Here is a 26,223-nt window from a genome sequence, read left to right on the forward strand (position 1 = left end):
ATTCCCCACTTTCTCTTTTATCAGGTTCAGTGTATCTGGCTTTACGTTGAGGTCTTTGATCCATTTGAACTTGGGTTTTGTGCAGGGTCATAAAAATGGTATATGTGGGAGCCCCCAGTGACTCCAGATTGTGGCCTGATTCCATTTTGACTTAAGGTCAGAGAGTTCAAACTTGTTTTTGCTCCTTAAGGCTGAGTAATAGGATGATTGGCCAAAGGTGTGATTACTAGATGTTTGTCCCTCAAGGCCAAAATAACAGGATATTTGGCCAAAGGCGTGGTTACAAGATGCTTTGTGAATTAAGGAGATGTTTACACTTGTTTGGTCCTTGAACCATGGTAAGGAAGTCTCTTGTCCCACTTGCTAGATATAAAAAGGCTGTGAGAAATAAATTTGGGGCTGCTGCAGTATTCACTGAGAGCCTTGCCAATTCTATCTTCTGTCTCTGGTCTCTTTCTTAATCCTCACTCCCATATTCAGGTACCATTTTACAGGTCAGTAGGTACCAACAGATATATTTACATTCTTCTACATGCAGACATCCAGTTATGCCAGCACCATTTGTTGAAAATGCTGTCCTTTTTCTAGTGTGTATTTCTGGCTTCTTTATCAAAAATCAGATGTTCATATGTGTTTGGATTATTGTCTGGGCCTTCAATTTCATTCCATTGATCAATGGGTCCATTTTATGCCAATACCCATGCAGGTTTTTATTGCTGTAGCTCTGTAGTACAGCTTGAAATTGGTTCCTTTTCTTGTTCAGGATTATTTTAGCTGTCCTGGGGTTTGTTTGTATGTGTGGTTTTCTATGTGAAATTGAGAATCGTCTATAAAGAATTGTGTTGGAATTTTGGTAGGGATTGCATTGAATCTGTAGATTGCTTTTGGAAGGATGGCCATTTTTACTATGTTAATCCTACTAACCCATGAGCACGAGAGATCTTTCTATCTTCTGCTGGCCTCTTCAATTTATTTCTTCAAGATTTCTTCAAGAAACTTGCTTGGTTAGAGTCATCCCAAGATATTTTATGTTATTTGTGGCTGTTGTGAAGGGTGTTGTTTCCCTAATTTCTTTCTTAGCCCATTTGTCATTTGTGTTTAGTAGGACTACTGATTTGTGTGTGTGTGTGTCTTGTATCCTGCCACTTAGCAGAAAGTGTTTATCAGCTGTATCACTCTGCCACTTAAAATGAAAAAATACATATGTCATATATCAGAGCTTTTAAAACAGTATTTACTGTATGAAACTCATAAAGACAAGGGAAAGAGCAAGTATACAGCTTCTCTGGAGGAGCATACAGGCCCCATTTCGGGGCCAACACATAGAAAATTAACAGGACTTATGTCCGACTCTAAGAAAGGACTTGCAGTCTTGAGCCATACAAACTTTAAGTGCTTTACCCTGGTATTGAGGGCAGGTTCCAAATGATGTCATCTTATCAATATAAGGGAACTAGATGCCTCCAGGACTGCTCTGAAGCCTCAGCACTCTTCCAGTGTTGATTGATCCAAGTACTAGGCCAAAGCACAACTTAAGTAAATCAGTTCCTCCCTAGAAGGGCAGGCCACAGAGAAACAACTTGACCTGTATGTGAAATCCCATCAAAAAGCACAGACACAGTTGGGGAATGTGTGTAGTCATGGGGACGATGACCAGCCCTTTGTAATGCAGAAAATGTATTTGTTCTCAGTTCAAAAATGTACTCAATGGGTGTTTATTTAGCATCCACTGTGTGCCGGACTAGGTGCTTTATCTATAACAAATGCATAAAAATATCAGATTTTATAAAAATTGAATTTAATAAGCTTTAAACATAAGTGAATTACACATGTGTTAGATGAGTAGAGGGAGAAAATAATCAAAGCAGGTTAGAGGCATAGTGGTTGCTATGCGAGATGACAGGAAGATAAGTCCCCTTGAAATTTCAGGTAGGATGTCAGAATAGGCAAGTAACATTTGAGAAAGCCTTTGAAGAAGATGAGAGAATACCTTGAAGATATCTGGGGCAAGAGCTTCCCAGGGAGAGAAAAGGGACCAGTTCTCAGCCAGTAAACACCTCACATATTCAAGGGCTAGGTGAAATGGGAAGCCACAGGAAGCCTCTGAGGAGAGAATGATGTGATCTCGCTTCCATTCAGGAGCCTCATTCAAGCTGTTCCGCTGAGAATAGAGGTGGTTGAGATGAAAGGAGGACAAGTGTTGAATTAACATCAGAGCAGACAGGGGCTGGAATGACATTGAGCTCAGAGGCTTCCCGCACAATAAAAGCCCACTCCGGAACAGCTGTTGACACTGTTCCTGCTATGGGAAGGGGATGTAGACATATGAAGTGGCATTTCTGGGGATCCTTTGGCCAAGGATCTCCTGTGAGTTGACCTGTGAATTTAGAGGAAATAATAGGAAGGTTCATTATGCCTCTTCCAGAAGGAATAATGGTGCTTCCTTCTGACTCTCTACTCAAAGTCAGGTATTGTTGAGGACCTTCAAAGCTCGTGGTGTTGACAGTGATGGAAAAATTGGAACAGAGGGGACAGTGAATGGCTAGTAAAGCTGCGCTTCATGGTTCTGCACAATGGTGGGTAATTAACAGATGAAGAAAAATGTTAACTCCTGAGCAAACAGGAGATATCAATCATCAGCAGTACTGTCTATATAATTTCCAGGGTCCAATGCAAATAAACAGAAACACCGTGCTTCTTATCCAAACTTAAGACAACGACAGTAGGGCTTTAAATGGATTACAGTGCACACAGGCTGTGCTAGCCCTGGTTTTCAGTATTAATTACTCCCAGTGAAATTATTCAGGTATTGATATCACAGATAGGAGCATGAAAGGACTCACAATAATGTGATAATAGTTCACTACTATGGTTACAACCAGAAAAGATAGATTCTCCTCCCCCAGTTCTAAGCCAGTGAGATACCCCATTCTGTTGGTATCAAAAATTGAATGTAAGTCTTTCAACCAGGTGCCAGGTGAGATCTATCTCTAGAGGAGGGGTTATTAGTCAAACCAGATAAGGGGGCTGAGTTTTTACAACTTCAGCGTGAGTGTTCATTGTCCTTAGCCGTAAGAACTGTCTAGGCAGGAGTGACAGCATTGTTCCCTTCTGATAACATCAGAAACACCGCTCTGTTGTGAGAGACTTGATCAGGGATCTGGGGAAGCCCATTAAAAGAAAACTCTTTTCCTGGTGTGGGTGGAGACATTACATTCCAAACCTCCCCAAACATAAGAACTAATCCAGCTGAGCCAGTCAATCACCGAGCCAAATCCATGCCTCAGGATGGTGGATTCACCTTAAGCCATCCGAGAGAGGGAAAGAATAATTATCCCTTTAATGAGCTTGCCAAAGTCTGAGCTCTTTTATCCATGACACTGGCAAAAAAGATGTCAAAAACAGCCTTCTCTTCCAAAGTTTCTGCTACCAAAAACTTCCCCCAGCCTTCCCAGGGAGGATGCCCCCTTTTCCAGAAGGAAAAAGCCGCAAGAATGACAGCTCTGTCCCGTTTCCACCTATCTATATCAGGAATGTTAGCTGTGGCCACTCCATTTGGTAAAGCACGTTCGTTTGGGTAGACTTTTGACAAATCTAGTCACTTCAGTAATTTTGTTTCAAATCTAAAATAATTTGTTACTCTAGACACTCGTTTTCTCTGCCCTGTTGATCCCAAATAACAGCTAGCCAGGAAGAATGCTTATCAATTACCTCATCACCTAGGATTCTTTAGCTACTCACTAGTTACCCCCAGCAAGCACCAACTGCCTGCCTAACCAGGAAACTTACCAAGCTCCTTCTTCTCCCTCCCTTTCTACGCTGTAGCTGCCCCAGACGCAAACAGCGACTTTGTTGCTTACGCAGCTGCGGTCATGCAGGTAGGCTAAGCCTGCTCACTTTTCTAAATGGCTTGGAAAAGTTTAACTTGTCTTCTTCCTACTTTTTGCCTCTTTTTCATTCTTCTGGTACCTCCCAAAGTCGTCTCATGCTTTCTCAGACAGTGAGAGGTTTCTCATTTTTTTTTCTCTGAAGCTCACAGATGTGGCCATGTGGCAGCTTACAAATGGCATGGTTTTTCTCTCTTCCTCTTCTTCATATTCCTCCTCTGGACAGCTGCTGGGATTTGCAGCTTGCCTGCCCTGGGGTGTTTCTTTTAAATACTGATAAAGTTGTCCTCATGCTTTCTTCTGGGTCCATTCTTAAACTCCTTTGTTAACGAAACTAAGAATCCTGAGGCAGAACCTCAAGTTCCATGGTAACATGTAGTACACCAGGCAACGCTCCCCAAAATTTTCAGTAACACCTCCACAGGAGAAATTACATTATTAAAAATCACTTGGCATTATGGAGATTTTCATTCAGATCCTTGTTTTCCCTCCTACGGCAAAGAGTGAAAATATAAAGAATTAACAAAATACCCATAGAAGGGTGTATGCACTAGCTAAATTCTCAGTCTCTGAAATAAAATATATTTGTTCATACCATATAATGCTATTTCAGTCAAGGACAAACTATACATATAACAATGGCTTGAGAAGATTATAGTGAAACTGAAATTTTTCTTTTTTATTTTACCCCACTCAGAATGGCAATCATAAGAAAATAAATAGCTAAAAATGCTTGTGATGGTGCAGAAAGAGGTGAGCCCTTCTATGCTGCTGATAGGAATGTGAATTAGTCTAGCCAGTGTGAAAATCAGTATGGGAGTTAAAAAGAAATCCACCCTATGACCCAGAGGTACAATCCTCAGTCTATACCTGAAATGCTTTAAGTCAACATCACAGAAATCCTTATGCATTGATGGTTATTACTGCACCATTCACAATAGCTGAGTTATGGAATCAACCTAAGTGTCCATCAACAAAGAATTGGAGCAAGTCATTATGGAACAGGCCTGTGTCACAGAAGCAATAGGATCAAGAGTTCAAGGTTATCCTCAGCTACACAGCAAGTTTAAGTTCAGCCTTGATTACATGAGACCCTATCTCAAAAGCATCAGAACCAAATAAACAAATGAATAAAAACCAAAGTAATGGATGAAGAAAATATGGCATATACACAATAAAATTATATTCAGTCATAAAGAAGAATAAAAGTGTGCTATCTGCCAGAAAATGGATACAACTGGAGATTATTATGTTATGCAAGTTAAGGCAGACTTAGAAAGATAAATCTAATGTTTTCTCTTATTTGTGGATCACACACACACACACACACACACACACACACAGTAGATGTGGAGCTCTCTAGAGAAGGGAAGGAAACTAACAGGAGAGAGGAAGGAGAAGGGAAAGGGGAAGGGATGTGGAGGATAAGGTCAAAATCTAAATACTTGCACGAAAATGCCCTGATGAAACTCAGCACTGTGTACAGTAAATATAAACCAATTAAAATGATTTTCAAGTTCCCATGAGCAATACTCATGTGTTTGTGGGTAATTCAGATAAAAGCAAATCGATTTCACTGCCAGGCATAAGAGTATAATACATATAGTATGTATAACTGTACATAGTACATAATACTCAATGACAATAATTATATTTCTGATATATATTTACTATTCTCTCTATCTGCATTTTAGAATCTATTACTCCTCATAAAATTATAGTTGGAATCTAAAGCCAAAAATTGATGTGAAAGCATAAAATGACTAATAGAGAATGAAAGGGGAATACAGAAAAGGTGTGGGTAATGGGGAGGTAAATACAATATAAGTATATATATGTGTGTGTGTGTGTGTGTGTGTGTGTGTGTGTGTGTGTGTGTGTGTAAATTTCATAATGAAGTACACTGTGTGATATTCTGATAACACCCTTGTAGCTAAAACATCCTATATATCAATAATAAAACATTAACATCTCGGAAGAAAAATAACCAACTCATGAAACTTGTCAGAATGGCCAATTTATTAAAAGCTATACAAATTTTTAACAGTCGGAGAAATAACAACAAAAGTTAAATCTCAGCGCTGAGGAAGAGGACAAGGTCAGGTCCTGCCTGGCTGCAGCACAGATCCGAGGTCAGCCTATGAAACAGACAATTGGAAAGTGTAGCTGAAATTGCAGCTCCGATGCCGCATCAGTGAGACTAGGCGTTTAGAAGGAACCAAGCCAAGAGAAAAAGCCACCAACGGAGAAATAAGAGAAAGGTCTGCAGAACTAAGACAAAGTGGGATTTATAAAGACATGTGCCGGCACTCTCTAGTGCAGGCACAGACACGCCAAGCTGCCCGTGCTGATCTGGGTCCCACCAGGGAAGTGCAGTCCAGAACTCTGAGAATGCCGCAAGAGTCAGTTCACACTGCTGGAAACTCAAATAAGAGGCTGGACTCAGCATCCCCAGAGAGGAGAATGGGGCGCAGCAAGCCATAATTACAGCGCCAGAACAGAGCTTGAGGTTTGAAGTACTCACCATCCCATCCTGCTCACCGCTGAGGATGGGCAAGGGATGATGCTGGGAACGGAAGAGCAATGTGGACCGTATTCTGGTGCAGGCCACAGATGAGCAGTCCAGCTGGGGAGATAGAATCAGGGTGGAAAGGAGTCTGAAGCTGAAAAAGTCTCAACGCCCCCGCCCCATCCCAGTCAGGAATGGGCAGAACTGGGAGCTGAGCGCACACACACAGCACTTTCTTCATTTCAGTGTGTGTTATCTTAATCTTTAATTTACTTTTTTAAAGATGTGTTTTATTTTTAATTATGTGTATGTGGGTATAATGAATATCTGGGGGAGCATCGTGCTCATGAGTGCAGGGATCTGCAGAGGCCAAAGGCATCAAAGTCCCCTGAAGTTGGAGTGACAGACTGAGTGTGTTACTGGATTTGTGTGCTAAGAATCAAACTTGGTCCCCTGAAAGAGCAGTATGTGCTCTTAACTGCTGAGCCGTCTCTCCAGCCCCCTGATTTACTTTTTTTTTTCCTCATTTTTTTATTTTTCATTTACTTTTTAGTTTTTTCCCTTTTTATATATATGCTTTGGTACTTTTTTTTTCATTCTGAAGATTTCAGACAGAAAGCTTTTTCTTTTTATTTATTCTTCTCTCATACAGTACACCCTGACGACAGCCTCCCCTCACTCCACTCCTCCCAGTTACCACCCCACCCCAATTATTCAGTTGGATTATGGCTACCCACTACAGATTATAGCTTGCATGTCACTAGAAAAGTTTTTCATGTCTGTCCTTCCTTCTGTAAGCCTCATATATAATATTGTCTATACTTCATTTCCTACCTTGAACATTTCATACCTTGAACATTCCTTCTTAACCTCCCTTCTCTTCCCCCTTCCCTCCTCAGTTCACTACTAATATTGATACGTTTAGCTCTAAATATTACTAATATTGATACACATAGCTTTAAACTATAAACTCCATTTCCCCAACCAGAGCCCTCCTGCTGCAGTCTCTGAACCTCACAGGGACAGGCAAGAGTGCCTTCTGCACTTAGCAGTGGGGCTACTTTCAAGCCATCATGGTTGCTACTACAGTAGACTTTCTCCCTGAACATGAATTGAGGCAATGAGAGTTTACCAGTGTTAGGGTCCTGGAGAAGTCCCCCAAAAGACCACCATCCACATATGCAATCAGCAAGAGTGCTTATTATCTCGAGAAAGTTTCTAGCATGCTGGGGCCAGCCATCCCACACAAAGGCAAAATGGTGACCACCCTGAGAGGAGCTCACAGGCTCCTTTGAAGCACAGCCAAGGGAAGTTCCTAGGGCAGTTAGGTCACTTTAGATATGATTGACTTAAGCAAGTGGCAGTCATGTTGGTACATTCTAATTGGCCAGGGCTAGTCAGGGGCTGGCTAAGGCTACAGCTTTTCCATTTTTGGATAGGCCTAAACAAGTCCCAGGCTTTGTCCTTATGTGGTTATTATCTTGAGCTTGTTGACTGTGGCTCAGGTCTGGCCAAGGTACTGCATACATTGTACCATATAGATGTAACCAACCGTCTTATTAAATAAGAAACACAGAAACAATGTAAAAGAGAAAGCCGAGAGGTCAGAGCTCAGAGCTAAAATCTCACCCTTCCTCCTGCCGTCCCAGCTTCGCGAAAAAAGACCTACTTCCTGTCGGTTCGTTTTTTTATAGTATGTTGTTCTGCCTTCTCATTGGTTGTAAACCCAAACACATGACTGCCTCGTCACTGTCTGAATGTACAGCCCCCTAGGTCTTAAAGGCATATGTCTCCAATGCTGACTGTATCCCTGAACACACAGAGATCTTATGGGATTAAAGGCGTGTGCCACCACCGCCACACTCTTGCTATGGCTCTAATAGCTCTGACCCTGAACACACAGATATCTATGGGATTAAAGGCGTGTGCCACCACCGCCACACTCTTGCTATGGCTCTAATAGCTCTGACCCCCAGACAACTTTATTTATTAACATACAATCAAAATAATATTTCAGTACAATTAGATTACCACCACAGTACCAGGTCTACTTGTCCTTGCTGTCAGGGATGTTGGAGATTGATTGTCCTTTGTTTGCAGCTCTTTCAGAAACTGCTAGTTCAGTCTCAGGAAACTGAAATTGAGGCCTGATCTCTGAGAGAAGACTGAGCAGCCTGTTATGGCGTCTACTGGGTCCTCTCAACCAGGAGGACTCGTGTAAAATAAAACAAACAAGGAAAAACAGTGGGAAAAACTGGGAACAACAAACTTAAGGACATATATATCCCAACAGATGTGAAAATTACAGTAAAAGAACATAAAAATCCTGGTGTAGCACTCCACCATGACCCCCAAAAGCTCGTAATTCCACAATACCAAAAGAACAAAGACAACGAGATAGCTGAAATCAGAAAGACTCCAGAGTCTTACTTCTATAAAGGATCAATAACCATGCAGAGACTCAAAAAGAAGAAATCAATTCAGGAACTAGACAAGAAAGTTATCAAAGAGGATGAAATCACAAAAATCCAACAAGTAAATTAAGATGCTGAAAAACAACCAAATAAAAATTCTACTCATGCAAGAATCAATCAATCAATTGAACAAACAAACAAAACCCACCAGAGATAAATATCAACAGCAGACAAGACCAAGCAAAAGAATGAATTCTAGAGATGGAAGACAAGACAAGACAACATGCAGACACATGGAAAGAGAAAGCTTGGCAAACATGACCAGAACTTGTAAAGAGTCTAGGACACACTCAAAAGAGGAAACCTAAGATTCCATTGACTAAGAAGAAGGAGCTAAGATAAAGGCCATGCACTTAGACAATCTATTCAATGAAATTGTAGCCAAGAATTCCCAAACCTACAAAAGAAATAGGCATCCAAACAGGAGAAACATTCACAACCAAATAGATATGACCAGAGAACAATTCTCTACAACATACAGAAGTCAAGGTAACAAAACTATAAAACAATGAATACTAAAAGCTATTGGGCAAAAATGCTTACTCACATACAGTAACATCACCTCTTCATCAGCAACTCTGAAAGCCAGGGAATCATGGAATGATCTTTCAAACCCTGAAAGTAAATAATTGCCAGTAGGGATTGCTATATTTGGCAAAATTATCTCTTCAAATTGAAGAGATAAAAGTTAACTTCAAGTCAAACACAAGTTAACATGGTTCACAGCAACCAAGCCAGTACGCAGAACGTCTTAAAGGTATAAGATACAAAAAGAACTAAGAAAAGACAGCATTGTCCACAAGAACACAAGAAAGTACATTTTATGATAGGAACGGATGAACAAGAGAACAGAGAAAGAATAGATCACGTTCAACACAGCAAAGTAGTAAATCTCTAAGGATATCAAGAGAAAAAAAGAAAAGAAAAGAACCACCAATTTACTAATCAACCAAAACTACATCCAACAAAACAACAATAGCAAACCCCTCGCAAATTAAAGTCTTGATCGCAAATGGCCTTAACCCACCAATTAAGAGACACAGATTGACTAGAATAGAAAGCCAGATCCAGCTCTCTGTTGTCTTCAAGAAGCATCAGCAGCAAAGACATCCATGAAGAAAATCATGAAATTATCAGGAAAATGAATGGAACTGGAAATTATTGTGTTAAGTGAGGTAGTCCAGGTTCAGAAAGACAAACACTACAGCTAGTCTCTCATATGTGAATCCCAGCTTCTAATTTTTATATATGTGGGTGTGGGTGTGAATATAGATCATAAAAGCTAAAAAGTAGACCATGAGAAGGAGGAAGACATTTAAGAAGGGGGATGAGGAGAGTGACGTATTGCGACATGAAAGAGAACACTGGGGACAAAAGGGTCAAGCAGAGCAGGAGAATCAGCCCAAACAAAGGATTGTGACAGTGCCATTGAGAAGCCTCTTTCTTTGTATTCTATTTTAAAATATGGAGAAAGAAAGGGCTTTTTTAATAGAGAAAGAGAAGTTGAGCACCGAGATAGAACACTTCCCTTGTGTGCACAAGGCCCTCAGTTCAATCTCCAGTACTTCAAAAACTAAGAAACAAACACAAAAACAAACAAAAAAATTCCATTTTCAATCTGTAAAAATAATGAAAGTTACATGCACACACATATGCACATGATCATGGGATTCTTTCTCATAACTTCTCTGTTATTCCAAGACCCTCTCCCAGTCCTTTCCTAGATGAGACCCACTCATCCTGAGCTACTCAATATGCAACCTAAAAAAATATTGTAAATACTCAATATGACTTCTAGTCTAAATGAAAAGCCATATTCTTGAAGAAAATATTTTCCAGTTCTAAGAGCCTACTGTGATGGCACACCTGAAAAAGAAAGAACACAGAATCAAGAACCTGAATAAGCCAGATGTGGTGGTGTCTATCTTACCCAAGCAGAGAAGTTTCTCTCACACAGACACAGGACTGTTTGGACATTGTTAGAAGATAAAGAAAACATGCACACACACACACACACACACACACACACACACACACACACACACACACACACCTCTTTTATGTCTAGATTCTGACATGGTATGATATGTAAATGCCAATGAATATGTGTCCTAGAGGTCACGTGCTTGTGCTTATTAGGATATATTTGGCTCTTCTGCCTAAGAAAGCCAAACTCCAGCCAGTGTCTCTTAGGAATGGGCACTAGAGAGAACAGTAGAGTTTGGAAGCAGGTGGGTGTTTTATAGTCTGTTTGTTGACTTGACACATGGAGGTGCCGGCCACACAGAGGTCCAAGTGCCTCTCTGTGATTCCTTGGCGGCATCGCCTCAGCAGGATCCTGCGGGCAGACTAGGCCCTGGTGATGGACACTCTGCCCTCTCTAACTCTCATCTTTATGTTTGGTGAGTACATTTTATAAGGATAATTTTTGCAGTCTCAAAATCTTAAAAGCTTTCTCCAAATAACATGATTCTGGTCAAACCTATAAAATAAGCATTTTTTCCTCCTTGCAGGAGGAACCAGTGGCAATTCAGTCAAACAGACAGGCCAATAACTTGTGTCAGAAGGAACAGATGTGATTACGGGATGCAGTTATACACCAAAAGGGCACCCCACTCTTTTCTGGTATGTTCTATATCCCAACAAAGTTCCTCAGTTTCTTAAGATACAGACGATGGAAAAACAGCAAAACTTTGAAGCCAAAAACATTAAAGAAAAAAATCTCGCCCATTGTGAAATATTTAGTCTGGGTATCAGACTCCACTATGTGCTACTGCCTTCTGAGAGACACAGTGCCAAGGACACAGTGGGGAGCTATTCAAACCCTCAAGGGTCCAGAGGACATATGCTTTGAAACTGGGAAACCAATCTGAGGAACCTCATTCTGTCCAACACAGACAGTCCTGTTGGCACACTATTACAAGATTAAAAAAAAAATCTACAAGTGCCCAAAGGCATGGAGGCTTCTCTGACTAAGTTAGAGAAGAGTCTCAGACAACGTCCCTCCCCCTGTTGTGCTAGCTCTTGTCCTTGGGGGCACCTTGCAAGATGCTTAGGAATTAATGTCTAAGGACTTGGATGCCAGTCTACTTAACGCTACTACTTACCAACTGTGCAAATTCGACCAAGTTAATTGCGGTCCAGAGCTTTAGTTTTTCCTTGTTTAAAGTTTATTAGTGAGCATTTGCTGTACAAAGCAGTAGGCTCCATGATGACAATTTTGTTCAAATATATCATGTGCTTTTGAAGGGTCCAGGAATATATACGAAAATATAAAATTATTAACTTAAGGAATGGAAACTGACAGCCATCAGCTTGGCTAGCAAAAAGGGATTAACTTTTAACTGGACCCCTCCCTGTTTTAGATGGGAAGCTCTGTCAACAACCCAAATGTCAGTTTTCTTTTAGTAAAGATGGCCTTTTGCAGCCCTGGGGTTAGCTATTCTTCGATAAACCCCTACCACTCACTACCGAAACCAAAGTTAACTTTTAATGAGTTCTACGTGACAACCTGCCTTGCATTGCTTCATATCCCCCCCACTCCCCACACACACACAGGGGAACCCAGCTGTGTCAGGAGAAGTTGCAGGTTTGGGCAAACATCAATTAACTGAGTCAGGAAGGGCTGCAGGATATACAAATATTGTTTAGCCAAATTGTAAAAACCTAAAACAACTTGTCTCTAAAAGTTTAACTTCAAAACTGTAAAAATTCCTTTGTCTATGCCTCATGCTTACCCCTTACTATAAAAAGGGGCTCATAGCCCCCTCCAGCTGCCACAGCCTCAGAATCCTGAAAACTGGCTGTGGTCTCAGCTAGCTGATAAGCTTTTGTGCCCCATGGTGGTTTTTTTGTTTTGTTTTGTTTTGTTTGTTTGTTTGTTTTGTTGTTGTTGTTTCTAATTTTTTTCTGGAATAAAGTTTGCTTCTGGTTTAATAGACTCTGGAGGTCTGCCCCCCATTATTTCAAGACCCTAGACCCAACACTTTGACCATTTCTAAGTAGTCTCTCCTACCCTTCCTAGTCATTTCTTATTAATCTATCCTGCTCTTCCTTCCCATAGACCACTCTTCTAAACTGACTCTAGCTTGTGTCAAGTTGACATAAAACTAGCCAGCACATCAGACTAGCTGGCTTATGAGCTTCCAGGCAATCCACTGTCTTCTCCCTTCTTGCCCCGTGAGCACTGGGGAAATAGATGTATGCTATTATGTTCATCTTTTTACATGGGTTCCAAAGACCAAACTCAGGTTGTCAGGCTTATGCAGCAAGTCTCTACCTGCTGCGCCGTCTTGAGGGTTCCATGACAGTCCCTTAGGATCTCTTTGTCATATGACTTCTGCTAGGGAGACATGAACAAACATCTATTGACCCCAGATAAAACACTGATGACAAGCCACAGAGACTATTCTCCCTATGTCTGCTTCAGTGAACCAATGAGGTATTTTTTAGGGTACTTACAGGAGCAGGGGTGGAGGTGTCCAGGAGCAGAGATGTCTCAAAGGCAGCTGCATCACTGAAAAGCTCACCTGGCATGGGCATAGACTCACAAAAGGTGCATCCCTGGAACTCCCCACACAATTTGCAGACTGGTGGGCTGAACTGTCCCTTCTAACAATTGTCATTGTTTATTTAACCCTGGGGGCGGAGCTTGCTGATCTTGTAAGTTTCTGGAGTTTTCAGAAAGTTGTGAGCTTTGCTCACCTGCTGCTTTGTACAACAAATGTCCACTTTAAAAAAAAAAAAAAAAAAAACCTAAAAAACAGAAAAAAGAAAAACTAAAGCTCTGAGGCAGCAGTTTACTTGGCCAGATTTGCACAGTGACTGTCAGTTTGACGAGATCTATAATCACCTAGGGCCTTTGGGTATGCCTATGGGAGATTGTTCAGATTAGGTTAGCCTCTGGGCATGCCTGTGAGGGACCATCTAGACTAGGTTAATTAAGATGGGAAGACAGACCCACCTTAGTCTTGAGTAGTACCATTCTACAGCTGAGGGCCTGGGGTGAATAAAAGGACAGTGGTTCTCAACCTGTGAGTCATGACCCGGTCCTTTAGGGTCAAATGACCTTTTCATAGGGATCTCCTAACACCATCAGAAAACAGATATTTGTCTTATGATTCATAATAGTAGCAAAATTACAGTTATGAAGTAGCAACAAAAATAATTTTATGGTTGGGGGTTACCACAACATGAGGAACTGTGTTAAAGGGTCACAGCATTAGGAAGGTTGAGAACCACTGAAAAGGGAAAAAGTGACCTGGACACTAGGATTCATCACTCTGCTTGCTGACTGTGTATCATGAAGCTGCCAAGGCTTTTCCACCATGATGGACTGTATACCTTGAACTGGGTACCAAAATCAGCCTTTTCTCTTGTGCATTGCTGTTGTTTTATATTGCATTGCATTGCACTGTGTTGTATTGTATTGAATTGTATTGCATTGCATTGCACTGTATTGTATTGCACTGTATTGTATTGTATTGTATCACAGCAATAGGAAAAATAACTAACATACTTCCTGAGTCTTAGAGAGTTTTCCCCCAGAAAGGAATGTTTTAATTTGGAGGAAATAGCTGCAAAATACTTATCTATCAAAATTTTCAATTTCTGCCTTTTCTTTCTTTTACAGTTTGAGTTCCTGCCCTGACTTCTCTTAGTAATGGACTGTGCTGTGGAACTGTAATCTTAAATAAACCTTTTCCTCCTGAACCTGCCTTTGGTTGTGGTGTTTTATCATAAGCAATAGAGACCCTAAGACACCTGGAGTACACAGCACAGCAGAAACAAGGGAAGCCCTGTCTGAAAAATAAGGTAGAAGGCCACAAACAATACCTCAATGTTGTTCCCCGACCTTCACACACACACACACACACACACACACACACACACACACACACACACACACGACAAAATAAAAAAAGATTTAAAAAATATTCTAAATGCTTTATACATTACTTCAGTCTTCACAACAGTCTCAGGAAGGAGTAAGTACAGTGATTATTCCATATTTAAGATTAAAAATACTTGCCCGAGAAGACAAAAGAAGAAGATGGGAAGAAGATGGCGGAGACAAGCAGAGGCAGGTAGGCTTGTGGCAGCGGAGGTAGACAGGTCCGGCGGCAGTGGCTGACAGGGACATTTAGGCCCATTGGCAGCTGGCGGAGACATTCAGGCCCAGTGGCGGCCCACAGAGGTGTATAGGCCCTGCGGCAGAGATAAGCAGACAGAGGTGGACAGGACCGGCGGTGGCGGCCGACAGAGACATTCAGGCCTGGCGGTGGTCCACAGAGGTGGACAGGCCGCGCGGCGGAGACGGGCGGACGCGGGTCCGCGACTCGCGGAGGTGGAGGGGCCCAGTGGCAGCGGCCGACAGGGACATACAGGCCCAGCGGCAACCAGCAGAGACATACAGGCCCCATGGCAGTTTGCAGAGGTGGATGGGCCCCGCAGCAGTGACAAGCAGAGGTAGGTAGGCCCGCGGTGGCAGCCGGCAGAGACATACAGGTCCATTGGCTGCCCGAAGAGACAGACAGACCTAGCGGCAGCTGACAGGGACATACAGGCTCAGCAGTGGAGACAAGTGGGCGCAGGTGGGCCTGTGGTGGTGGGCCACAGGGGTGGACAGGCCCGGCCGGGGACGAAGAGGGGCAGACACAGCTTGGAACGGGGACGCCCCTAACCCCAACACCTGGGGAAGAGGCTATCTCCGTGGGTCGGAACCAGGGCGAGTCTGGACACTCTGTCTGGGGACAACCCAGGGCCCAACTGCTGATCCTGTGAAACCCAACAACTTGGAGGTGTTGGTGAGACTACCCTGCTCAGCTGAAACCCATCTGGGAGAGGATTCAGATGCCTACAGTTTGAAGTCTGAAGAAACAAGATCAGCTGAGGAGTTGACAAATGAACAAAACGTGACCTGGGAACACAGAAGAAGGCGCTACCCAGTCACCAAAACAGATCACCAGAATCATAAGTATATAATTCACCGACTGAAATCAGCTGTCCCTGAAGAAACAGCCCAATAGCACCAATTTAACCAAGAACCCCTACTAAACCATGACTAAAAATTAGAACAAGAGAGGCACTCTCAGACACAGACACCACCTGCACCGCACAGAGGAAAAGATGAGTAGACGCCAGTGCAAAAATACAGGCAACAACATAAAGACCTATATGGCAACATCAGAACCTAGTGATTCTACACCTGCAAGACCTAAACATACCATGACAGAAGAAACAGAAGAGATCAACCCTAAAAATGACTTTAAGAAGATGATAGAGGCCCTTAAAGAAGAAATAAAACATTCCCTCAATGAGGAAATAAAAACTTTCCTTAAAGAGGAAATGAAAAACTACCTTAAAGAGGAAGTAAAATCTTTCCTTAAAGAGGAAATGAAAAACTACCTTAAAGAGGAAATAAAATCTTTCCTTAAAGAGGAAATGAAAAACTCCATTAGAGGGAAATTAAAAACTCCCTTAAAGAAATGGAAGAAAAAACAAACAAAAAATGGGAAGAAATCAAATCAAGCCAAGAAAAAGCAATTAAACAGATGAAAGAAACATTCCAAGATCTGAAAAATGAATTTGAGACAATAAAGAAAACACATGCTGAGGGAATGCTGGAAATAGAAATCCTGACAAAACGAACAGGAACTACAGAAACGAGCATAACCAACCGATTGCAAGAGATGGAACAGAGAGTCTCTGACACTGAAGACACAATAGAGAAAATAGATTCGTCAGTCAAAGAAAACACTAAAGACAAAAAATCATAACACAAAACGTCCAAGAAATATGGGACACCATGAAAAGACCAAACCTAAGAATAATAGGGATAGAAGAAGGAGAAGAATATCAACTCAAAGGCACAGAAAATATATTCAACAAAATCATAGAAGAAAATTTTCCTAACCTAAAGAAAGAAATACCTATGGAGATACAAGAAGCTTACAGAACACCGAATAGGCTGGATCCAAAAAAAAAGTCCCCTCGCCACATAATAATCAAAACACTAAACACACAGAACAAAGAAAAAATATTAAGAGCCGCAAAGGAAAAAGACCAAGTAACATATAAAGGTAAACCCATCAGAATAACACCAGACTACTCAATAGAGACTATGAAAGCTAGAAGATCATGGACAAATCTCATGCAGACACTAAGAGACCACGGATGCCAACCCAGACTATTATACCCAGCAAAACTCTTAATCACAATAGGTGGAGTAAACAAAATATTCAAGGATAAAACCAGATTTAATCAATACCTGTCTACAAACCCAGCCCTACAGAAAGCACTAGAAGGGAAAATTCAACCCAAAGAAGCTAAACACATCCATGGAAAATCAAGCAATAGATAATCCCACACCAACATATACCACAGAAGAAACAAGCTGGTGTAGCTATCCTAATATCTAGAGAAAAAGGATGTTTCAAAAGAGAAGAAGTCTTGTGGCAATGCCTCAGTGGTCCAGGTAACTACCAGAACTCGGAAAAGTTGGTTGAACTTGGGATTGACTGGGAGGCCAAAGATTTAAAAAGCAGAAGATTCTCTCAAGACACAAGTTGTGTGATAATAGTGTGTTTTGTGTGTGTGAATGAGAATATGTAAATGTTGAATTCTAGGCTTCGACAATCATTGTCAGGGCAGATTAAGCTGCAAGTATTTATGCTTTAAAACTTAAATTATAAAGCTAGTTACGTCTTTCTAACAACTAGTTTTAATGTTTATGAGCATATTTTACCTACATTACCTTTTCAGGATGTTGAGAAAGATGCATCACAAGCAAAGGCTGGAGGCTGGGGGCTAGATGGTTTTGAGGAAGAGGTCTTGGTGGACTCTTTCATAGAGCAAAGGGAAGCAATGCCTTCTGGGAAATGAGCTAAGTTTTAATCTAGTCTTTAGGATTAGAAGTCAAAAACAAAAATATTAAGGAAAGGAAAACCTAATTGATCTTTGAAGTATTGTTATATGGAATTGAGTGGGACTTTTGAGGCCTTTCTTCCAGAAAACAAGGACTTGGTCGTCAGGCCTATATTAGGCCTAAACCTTGGTGCCATGTAGTTGTACTTAAATCATTTCAATGGAAAGTGTCTTAGTGATTGGAACTTCTAGTGCAGTTTGGAGTTCTTCCATTTGAAAAATGTGATATTTGCATGGGATTGTTTGAATCTTGTTTTCTAGTCCCTCCCCATCACCACCCTCATAGTCTGAAGGTAGATTTTTCTCTTGATAAAGGAACAAAAAAGGTGAACATCTTGTTTGTAAATAGGTATCTAGTAACTAGTGGTAAACTTGAAATGGTAGAATTCTTTAAAGCCTAATTCTAGATAGCCTTAAGAAAATATATCTTAATTACTTTTGAACCTGTATTCACCTTGTTTTTTTTTCAAATATCTTAAGTTATATTTTCTTTTTCAGAGCTGCTTCTTATTTGGGGCTACTTTTTTTTTTTTAATTGAGGCATAATTCATAAAAGGGTATATTGTTTTGATGAGACTTTTTACAACTGTGGCTGGATGTCTTTCTTTAGTCTTCCAAGAAGGGCCATTTTACTTTTTTAGAGTTACTTTTTAAAGTCATGAGGTCAACAACTTGGACTACTATGCATGTAAGTGCTAATGCAAATTAAAGCCCAAGTTGACCTCCAGCAGCAGTTCATTCTATGTTGACAGTGACAGAACACTTTGCCTGTTAGGATACTGTTACTCGTGGACTGAAATGCTGAAGAAACCCCTCCCCCTATTTTGTTTTTTTGCAAAAATCAAGGTATATTCTAGGGTTTCCTGGTTGACCTCAACAGATAAACTGAGATGATAGTCTTAGTTCAGAAATGATCTGAATGTAGATTTACAGTCTACGTGTACAGCTGGCTAAGTGAGATCGCTCTCACAGTTCTGCATGTATCCCATCGGCTCCCCATTAGTCACTGAACTCTTAAAACTGGTATTGTAACATTATTACAATGTTTTGCGCCAATTTTATAAACTTTACAGTACAATATGTGTTCCTTTTCTGAGGCAAACCAAAGGTATGTTTCTCAAGGTTCTGCTGCTATCAGCAGCGTTGATGGAGGATTTTTTTTATACATTTGTAATAGATAGAAATAAACCAGAAAAAAAAGAAGAAAAAAAAGTGGTGGAGGAAAAGGTGAACACTGCAAGAATACTCAAAAGGGCTGAGAGTTGCAAACGCCAAGATTGGCTTTGCATGGTAAATGGAATAGAACAGCTCTGAACTATAGCTTACTTTTCCTGGTTTGGTCTGACAGAATGATGATTGCTTTTGTACAAAAATCAGAGCCTTAAAAACAAGGATTTGGTGAGATTGTAAAATGGTGTGCCACTTTGGCAAAACAGTTTGGTGGTTGGTCAAAATGCAAAACATTGTTACTCTGTTACTCAACAATTCTACCCTTAGGAATATAACCTCCAACTACTGAAAATGTGCACCTATGAAACATGTACATGAAGGTTTACAGCAGTGTGTTGCTAATAGTAAAAAAGTTAAAACAACTCAAATAGCTATCAAATACTGGAGAGAAATAAAATGTGGCTTATTCATACAATAGAATATTATTAAGACATAAAAAGGAATGAGAAACTGACAGATTAAATGACTTTGGTGAACCTTCATAATTTCATTTGTAGATCTTTCCATTTCTAATTTATAAATACATTTGGGGTTATAAATTATAAATGTACTGCCTCCTGTCAACATTGTATATTTCTATTTGATGATTTCTGTGTCAAACATTATATGGAAATGTTTCCAAGTATTTTCTGTATTAACTGTGAATGAATAGAACAAAATAAAAAAAAAAAAGAATGGCAAAAAAAAAAAAAGAAGATGGTTCGCAGATCCAAGTGGATTAGCCCAAAGCCTTAGATCTTCACCACTATGCACTTTCAACTCTCCATGCTGTCTGTGATCCTCATCACAAAACTGAGTTTGGCCTCATTATCCCTGTTTCAGAGAGGAAGACTTTAAACAGTGAAGACCTAGGGAACTTCCCAAAACCCACAGTCTGGTAAGACTCAAACTTAGTTCACTTTGCAAATTATGTTTTCTTGTCTCTTTGCCATTTGACACAAAGCCTTAGTTATTATGATCTGAAAAAACAGCCAAACATAAGGCCTGAAAGTACAGCTCAGGTATAGTATAAATAAGGCCTGAGGCTCAGTCCAAGAACCACAAAGACGATATGTAAAGATTTGATTTAGAGCAGCCTTCTACTGCTACACCACAAGGTTTCATTCTTCATCCTGACCCACTCACAGTCATCTGGCATAATTCATATGAATTATCTTCCTCAAGTACAAAATAGTGCGTGGCTGAGAATGGTATCCAAGATGTCGTTATAGACTGAGTTATAGACTGAGAAGCATTTCAACAAGTCCAAAAGATGGATTAAAACAGCCAAAGTGAAATGTGTATGTGTGTTTGTGTGTCTGTGTGTGTCTGTGTCTGTGCAGATTTACAAAAATCAGTTGCAACATATGGAAAAAGGACTGTGAATTTACAGCACTTTCCATATAGCTATGTAAACAGGCTCAGGGAAAAGGACACTTTTATAAAAACGGAATTTTATAAAATGTTTTTTGCCAAAAATTCAGCTGTATCTCACAGGAGGAGAGAAACTATAAACTGGCTGTTCTTTCTGAACCTACTTCCTTGAATGTATAATGAGCTGTCCTCTTGAGAAACCAGACTCAACCCAATATCTGAGCTGTCATTTAAGGATGAATCTGGTTCAGACCCACGGGGTTTTATAGCTCTACTGACAGACACCAGCACAGTCTAGCTCCTGACTCTATAGCTCAGTCCAAATTGATGATCTAATGTCAACCTTGATCCAATCAGCAATTACCATGGACAAAAGTCATGTATTTTTTTTTCTTAAGAGGCACTTCTAATGAATGAAGTATGGGATGGAAAGGAATCTCACAAGCAGAAAATTACTATAAGATGGAAGTAATTAACCACTGAGGCTAAACCACTGAGTCATGAACCGTAATCACAGTTGAGTGAAAATTACTTGAATAAAATATAATTCTAACAGGAAAGTAACATTTGAAACATATTTGAAGGGACATTGATTAACTGTAAGAAGACCAACAAAAAGGAGCTGAAATAAAACGTGGAGAAATAGGATGTTATACAAAGAAAGCAAGGATGTTTATAGCGATACCCTTAGAAAAGAGAAGGCACATACCCTTGGATCTTTGAGAGACATAGTGTGGAAGACAGTTGCTCTACCTGATGGAACACAGATGGCTGAAGTCAAGAAATCATAGGGCATCTATTCTCCCAGCTGTCCCCACTCCTGTGAATCCTAGTTGAATGGTGCTGTCTGGTTCTGTTTCTTTCTTTTTCTAGCCAAGCATTTTACCTGTTTAGTAAGTGCCTATTGAGCATGCTTCCAGATGGCAATGTGAGCATTATATTTAAAAGATGGTGGATGGTTCCCTTTGCAAGTAACACTATTAACACTGTGATGATGAGTACATATGCAATTCTGTGGTCTCTGATGAACTGGGAATGGAGTTGCAATTAAAAAAGAATCCTTAGATAAACTAATTTCTATTCCAAAATTGTCTAACAGAGGTATTTGCAAACTTTAGCCATAGTAATAATGGCAAAGACCCAGCAAGTTTCACTGGCTGTTTTGTGGCTTCAACTAAGATATAAACTGAAGAATTTCTAGATGTGGGAACATGATAACTGAAAGGAAACTTTCTCCTAGTTCTGAGGCTGGAGGAGGGGAACCTCAAGTACCTAGTCTAGAATGCCCTCCAGAAAATGTGCATTAAATTGTATAGGAATGCTGCAATAAAGGTGATATTCTGCTTTTGATGGTATCCTTGAGAACAGAGTAAGTGCCAAAAACTAAGGAACAAAGTCTATGGTGGTATTTTATTTGTACTGAAATGTGATTTTCATTGTATGTTAATAAATAAAGTTGCCCAGAGGTCAGAGCTATTAGAGCCATAGCAAGAGCATGGTGGTGGTGGTGCATGCCTTTAATCCCAGCACTTGGTAGAAGAGCTAGGTAGATCTCTGTGTGTTCAGGGATACAGCCAGCATTGGAGACATATGCCTTTAAGACCTGGAGGGAGGTACTTACAGGCAGTGATGAGGCAGTCATGTGTTTGGGTTTACAACCAATGAGAAGACAGAACAGAAAGACTATTTAAAGACAGACACACAGGAAGTAGCTCTCTTTTGGGGAAGCTAGGAGCACTGCAGGAGGTAAGATTTTAGCTCTGAGCTCTGACCTCTCGGCTTTCTCTTTTACATTGGTTCTGTGTTTCTTATTTTAATAAGACAGTTGGTTACATCTACAAAAGTCTGAACCCTGGGAAAGGGAAATTTCTACAGTTCTGGTCACCTAATACTGGTTATAATAATCCTACAGGTGGCATTAGTTCTTTGCTACACTCATTTTAGAAATGAAGAACAGACAAGTTGGTATCATGATAAACACAAAGGAAAATCAAAGTACTGTGCACATGACAGTGTTCCAGCCCAGAAACCCCATTAGTAATTTGCTAGGTTTACAGCACCAGGCATAAATTCCTTCCTATTGAGTGGGCCTTAAGTCCAATTAAACAGTAATTGATTACTCCCAAGAGATAAATGCCACTATTGCAATATCAGAGATATCTTGCCAAGCCAGTCATTGTTATAGTTGTAGACTTTATAGCTAGAAAAGACTATTGCTTTTATTCGCTTAGCAACCAATGTGACACTTTCTGATACTGTGAGAGGTAGACCTTTGAGAGGAGGCTTCTAGGTCAGATGCAGCTCAAATCCTCCAAGCCCTGTATCTTCTGTGTGTGATATCTTCTGAGATCCAGTCTTGTCTTTGAGTTCTTAGAGACAACCAAAACCAATGGCAAAAGCCTATATTATTTTAGGAATCTATTGGAGCCCCCTGACATATAACTGGAAGCAAGGTTTCCCATGCCTGGAAGTGGGATTTTTGTTAGATAGTCTATGTTGGCCAGTTTTCTTACACATTGCAGGACCACCTGTCTAAGTAAATATGTTGCAACTCTGTAGGTTTGGTCCTGGGTTTCGGCACCAAAATGTGAGTTTTGCAATTCTGGGGAAAGGTATCCTAACTACTTGGGGAGTCAGGCAACACCTTGAGCTGCTTAGGACAGCTCTGACAGCTGGAGCTGCAAAGAGCTCAGCCCTGGAAGGTGAGGTATCCCGGACACCTCAAGCTGCTCAGGACAGCTCAGCCCTGGAGGTGCCCTGGACACCTGGAGCTGCTTAGGACAGCTCTGATGGCTGGAGATGCAAAGAGACAGCTCACCCTTGGAAGGGAAGGAATTCTAACTGCTCAGAAGAGTCAGGCCTGGAGCTGCCAGGACAGCTTAACAGAGAAGGGTATCCTGACTATTGGGGAGTCGGGCTATACCTGGTGTGCTGGGGGATGGTCTCCCCACAGGATGTAGCAATCCTGCTTCTCTCCTGAAAAGCTGCTACAGCTGAGCTTTGCTCAGTCCCCACTTAAGGGAACTTCCCAGCAGAGCTCTGCTTCTCCAGCCTAAGATGTTGCTTCTTTTGCTTCACTCTACAAAAGGGGAAACCCTTGCAAAAATGTGGCAATCTCCTCTAGCTCAGGAGAAAAGTGTTACTTTTTCAGCTCTCCCTTGCTCTGTCTGCTGAGGGGGTGTCTCAGAAAAGATCTTCTCTTCAGCTCTTCCTTGCTCGGTCTCAGCAAGATTCTACTCTACACCAGTGGATGGAGATCTTCACACCCAAAACTCTTTTGATAAAGAGATTTATTTGGGAAGGAGGAGTCCAGGAAAGTAGCTGCCTCTACCAGGGTGGAGGGAACATTCTACACCTGACCAGGCAGGGCAGTTTATATAGGATGTCTTAGCGGCAGAGTCAACCAGTGATTGGTTAGTTTTTTGTTGTTGTTTTTTTGTTTTTTATTTTTTGTTTTTTTGCCCAGGGGTTAGCCAGTTTTGTGGGCTGGGGACAGAGATGGCCCTGATTTCAGAGCCAAACTGTGTGTCTTTCACTGGCCTTTCTTGGCTTTTAGACATTGCTTCTAAGATCAGGGCACATTTCTTTCACTGACTCTGATTCTAGGAACCAAGAGTGTAACTTTGGTACTAGTTTCAGAGTCGGGGCATGTTTCCTTGGTTCTAGGTTTGGGGATAAAGTGTTCCTTTCCCTGGCTCAGGTCCCAAACCCAGGCTGTGTTTGGGGGTGTGTGGGGGGGTGCAAAGGTGGGAGGGTGGACCTGGGAGTAATGGGAAGTGAGTGTGATCGGGGTGCATTATGTGAAATTCCCAAACAATTAACAAGAACACACTATGTGAGGGAAAAATTAGAATTTCTCCACTGTAATGGGGCAAGACAATGCAGAGGTTCCTCATCTTGTATCCTTGCTGAGGTCATTCCAGGTTTAACTAGAATCTGATCTCCTTGATGGGAAACTTCTCAGCTCTATTGTCGAACACAAAGATCAGGATGTCCCAGCTAACTTATATTAGCCTCTGTTAAAACTGCTTACTTCAAACTGCTTGCCCCACCCCCAAGCTCCTGCAGCACATGAGCGAGATGCCTGGCCGAGGTCTCTGCCCTTCAAATGCCACGTTCTGGACACTCGGGGCCACACCTAGTTCCCTGAACACTTGGGTGTGGTCTCAGCCAGCTGCAATAACAAGGTTCAGTTGGCTATACACTGTGCCTGAGTGGTCATCTCTGATGAGCTGCCTGTAACAAGATCGTAGCTCAAGCAGGGGGAATTGAGCACCCGTGGGTTAGCTGACGTAAGGAAGCAGAACGGAAGGAGGCCAAAGAAGCCAGAGCTCGTAAGACCAAATCTCTTAGGGTTTCTGTTGCCGTGGTGAAACACCACGATCCAAGGCAAGTTGAGGAGAGAGGGGTTTATTTCCACTTACTCCTTGTAGTCCATCCTTCAGGGAAATCAGGACATGAAATCAAGGCAGGAACTGATGAAAGAAGGAATAACGCTTTGTGGGGAGCCAGAGCTACCCGAGACTTTCTCCAAGGCCCTGATGAAAGGACAAGAGGAACTTCAGCTCTGTGTCCTTGCCCAGGAGTGGACTTGGCAAGACCTGGATGACTCAGCCACAACTACTGTCCTTTTCTACTCCTCCCTGCGCATGCTCCTGCTCACCTTCTGTGAACCACCACGCCAACTTAACCTGATGCTGTCTCTACTTCCCACGCAGAGGCAGTCATTTCGAGTCTTGGCTTAGCAAATCTCTCGTGAGATCTTGCTGTATGGCGCGACTCTGTGGTAACGCTCTCATTCCTGAAAAGCCTGGGCACTCCTCAAAAGAGTCAAGGTTGCCGTTTCTAGGGACCCTACTCTTCCCCTCCAGTGATGGTTAACAATTCTTTGGCTGTTCTTATAACACAGGTCTGAGTTATCCTGTGTTCTTTCTGCCAATGTTGTCTGACTCTACTGGTCTTGCCAATTTTTCTCCTGAAAACAGTATGTATAATGTACTTCTCAATAAACTTGCTTTGCATAAGTCATCAGTACAAGCCCCTCAAGCCACGTTGAGTGGCCAGGCTCCTCCCCTGAAGACCTCCAACTGCCAGGTTCCACTCACAGAACATTCTAACTGCCCTGACTGCTGGACCCAGCCTCCACCCCCATCCTACAGAGGAAAAAGCCCACTCTCTGGACATGAAGTCCCACCAGTCTCCACCTTGGAGAACATCACCCTGAATAATTCCATTCCTCCTCCCCAAGAAACTCTATACAAGCCCTGTAATCCTGTTCAGTTTTCTGCTGTTTCTCTCTTGAGCAGAGGCAGCCAGCTTCCTGGTTTTTTCCCCTCCCAATAAAACTCTTGTGTGAGGTTTGTTGTGTGGTGTGACTTTGTGGTATTCCTTTGGATACCTTTCCATCTGAACTGTAGCACATTCGTTTCAGAAACCTGGGATAGGCTCTCTAGTACCTGCATTTCCCCTCAGGGGCCTAAGCTGCACTGGGACCCTACCCCTCATCTCCACTCCACCTTCCGGCTCACTGAGCGCTCAGCACCCCATCCACCAGCAGCAATAATGGAAGCTCCCCTTTTGGTCGGTGTAAACATTTCCTTGAGTCTGAGGAAGTGACTGTTGAATGTCCGGCACCCCTCTGGTACTCTTGGAGGTGGAAGCACCCCCTACCACAGTCTACAGCTGGCCTTCTTCACCTGACCCCATCCACCCACCTTGGAGCTGCAATCCTGCAGTTTCCTTAGGCCAAACCAGGCTCCTGTGCCCCTTCCCACCCTCTTCTCCCATCTTCCCTTCAGAACTGCCAGTCTTGGAGCAGAGCAGGGTACAGAAAAGGTTTCCCCCC

General features: G+C 41.7%; 1 protein-coding gene and 2 long non-coding RNA genes across 4 annotated transcripts in view; 1 reads left to right on the plus strand and 2 right to left on the minus strand.

Moving 5' to 3' along the window:
* LOC102917268 (M1-specific T cell receptor alpha chain-like) overlaps positions 1–26,223 on the plus strand; it is a 775,359-nt gene that overhangs the window by 528,434 nt on the left and 220,702 nt on the right. The gene's annotated exons all lie outside the window — the stretch shown is intronic.
* On the minus strand, positions 1,779–25,758 carry LOC143267374 (uncharacterized). Its single transcript, XR_013042382.1, has 2 exons — positions 24,803–25,758; positions 1,779–4,378 (listed from the first exon to the last, which is right to left on the minus strand). It is a non-coding gene; the product is annotated as an uncharacterized LOC143267374 (long non-coding RNA).
* Positions 5,889–12,765, minus strand: LOC121832286 (uncharacterized). Of its 2 annotated transcripts, none has more exons than XR_013042381.1 (3): positions 11,978–12,765; positions 6,412–6,513; positions 5,889–6,025 (listed from the first exon to the last, which is right to left on the minus strand). It is a non-coding gene; the product is annotated as an uncharacterized LOC121832286 (long non-coding RNA). The 2 variants fall into 2 exon arrangements; XR_006075899.2 differs by lacking the exon at positions 11,978–12,765 and adding an exon at positions 9,418–11,840.

The sequence above is a fragment of the Peromyscus maniculatus genome, chromosome 9, assembly GCF_049852395.1.
Source record: "Peromyscus maniculatus bairdii isolate BWxNUB_F1_BW_parent chromosome 9, HU_Pman_BW_mat_3.1, whole genome shotgun sequence".
NCBI classification, from domain to species: domain Eukaryota; kingdom Metazoa; phylum Chordata; class Mammalia; order Rodentia; family Cricetidae; genus Peromyscus; species Peromyscus maniculatus.